Here is a 2986-nt window from a genome sequence, read left to right on the forward strand (position 1 = left end):
GCTCGGCTCCATGTCACCCTCTGATTCTTTGCCTAATTTAGAACAATAAGCTCATGTGTTGCCACTGTGTAAGAAGCAGATTTGGGTCCCTGTACAGGTGGTCTTAGGGCCAACATGAACCACCATTTCACCAGATGGAGTTCAGCTGGAAAGCAGCTGATCTGGTGGTAGTAACCAACAAAAACAAAAAGGCCGACATTAAAAGAACTTTAGTACCGCAGAACATATCATGGCACTTTCCAAAACTAGGGTGTTACTCCCACTAACATACAGACAACCGCAGGTGAGTCTAGCAAATCCCTACATACAGCCTCATTAAAATGTGTTGTGACACATTAATTTCTTCTTGGTCACTAAATGTTTAACAGCAGGGGCCGCTGGCCACTGTCTCGGTAATAAAATGTTTAAACCGTACTAAAAGGACGGTTAACGCATAACTCTGCTTCATCCTACAATCATATCCGCATGACAGTCAGACGATGTGACCGTACACAGGCATTTATGACACCGTGCACATTACTCTGTGCTTGGCTGTGTGGTCTCCGAGTCTAGGAACTAAAGCATGTCAACAGCATGTTGTCATTCTAGCAAGACTCAGCGTTCATTCAGCTCACCCATGACCACATACTGGTTACCATAAATGTGAGCAAACAATTCTTGAAAGCTAAAGCCCTGCACAGACTGTGCTATCACCAACACCCAGATGGAGAAATACAAACTCTAAAGGGACTCCCCTCTGACCTTGTACCTACAAGTTCAAGCTGACTCATTTTTAGTTGAATTGTTTTTGCCATTTGCACTGCTTAGCACTTTGTTTGTGAATGTTTCATTAACTGGTGGTCTGGTGAAACATTACAGGTTCCCCCTGCCTGCACTCAGAAAGCTGCAGATGTTTAGATAAAACAGCATTACCACACATATTTTATTTAAAAGCGGAAATTTAAATCATTCTTAACGTTAACTTCAGGGGTTACTGAAGGCTTATTCTGACAAGATGTGTGTAAATGCCCTGCCACAGATGGTGATAAACGAGACCTGATAAAAAAACATGATCTAAAGGGGATAAGCGCTTTTCTCCAGCCACGTGGCGCACGTCTGACTAAACTGATCGCGATCGAAGAGGGCCAAAGAGCGTGTGGAAGTAAAACACTGCCATTTATGGGATGGAATGTTAGAGTGAATATTTGACCGACATTATTTTGTTATTAGACAGTCACGAAAGCCAAGTTCACTGTCTTCTAGATGATTTTCTCTCAGTCATATGATAAGTTTTACTGCACAAGTCCGGAACTGTTTTGATTAGCTGCGTGAAATGAAGCATTTGCTCTGGAATTTATACTAAATATGACCATTTTATGGAATATGTATCATGTTGTTTTAAGCACAAATTAGAAAATTCTACTGATCGCTCAAATAAATATCACACAGCACTCATATTTTCATTGTATAATAACTTAAACATATGAGTAGTTATTTTCAGTATAAACAGTGTGAAAAATCAGTGCTTGGTCACTTAGAACATTTGCTTGTTCATTTACAGCCTTGTTTGAATGATGATATTGTCCGTAATTGATCCAGTACAATTACAACAGCAGAGTAATATGACAATTGGTAATAAAACACTTTAAAAAACCAGATCGACAGACAATTATAAACTGAGATACAAACATGAGATGCAAAAATAAAGATACAATTGAAAGAAAACCAAAGCGTTGTTTTGAGAACGCTGCCACGCACTACACAAGCAGAAACGCATGCGTTTAATTAATATAAATTGATTTTTGTAAAATAATAGCAGTGCGGTCTTCAGATCTTTACATAGCGGTACATTGTGCACGCACATGAAGGAAAACATTCCAGTCTACAAGATCACATCAATCAAAAGCAATACGCCAAATATCATTAACATTACGAGATAACGAGTGTTATCTACTTGTATTTGAGTAATTACCGTAGTTACATCCATTAATGTCAACCTATGTGGCGAGTCGCCTTTATTAGTCACGAAACACGATTGCTCAGTGCTGCTATTCCGTGTTTTCAGCGAGGGTGTTTCATTTATAAGGGGAAGATGAGCTGTCATTTGTCAAGATGTCTGATGTCCTCGTTAGCTAGAATTTTCCCCTTGTCAACTCACAGCTTGCCATGTACGATGACTTTTATATCGTGGCGAGGAAATGACAAATGTGCTCGTATTATCCATACAATTTGTTTCGTTATTGTTGCCAGCACGACGCATCAAAATCAATCACATCGAAGTCATGTTGGCAGGTGTCAATCTTGGCTTTCTTTCGCTCGCTCTCGTCTACACTTAATCTTATCACAGGGGTCACGGAATAAGCGCAAAGACCCATTGACGGTCCAATTCTTGCTTTTTTTAATCAAATGGCGAGTTGTGGGCCAAACTAATATACATACAGCTTTTTTCTAATGGTTCCTAAAGTCGACCATAGTCGACAAAGAAGAACATTCTCCCCCTATATGTTTTCATACCTTGAATCTTACACGCATATCTGAATACACTGAAAATATATGGATACGTCTGATGAAAAGAGTACATTTCTAAAAACACGAGACGTGTCTGTCGACTTTAAACAAAAATTCTGTCAGTCTGAGGAAATCCAGCCGCCTCTACCCATATGAGCGAGAGGAAAAAATATTGTATACATATAACTATGTTCGTTAAAACAACTTCAGAAATAACGCTTCAGAGTAAGCTCTGTTTAATAAATATTCCCAAATGTCATGTGTCCATCACATGTAAGGACGTAAGGCAGAAAAGACAGGCAAGATGTTTTATTATAAAGCTAAATACACACGTACTTCTAAATCTTAAATACAGTTTGATGCAGAGTAAGATTCTGTCTGTTACATTTCTGTAAGATAAAACAGAAACCTTTGGAAAAATCTAACCAAATTAATCAAATTATAGACTTACAAACAGACTTTACAACTCAGTCATAAATGCAAACGTTGGGGTCAATGT

The sequence above is a fragment of the Electrophorus electricus genome, chromosome 16 (assembly GCF_041902795.1).
Source record: "Electrophorus electricus isolate QZ-2024a chromosome 16, ASM4190279v1, whole genome shotgun sequence".
Lineage (NCBI taxonomy): Eukaryota > Metazoa > Chordata > Actinopteri > Gymnotiformes > Gymnotidae > Electrophorus > Electrophorus electricus.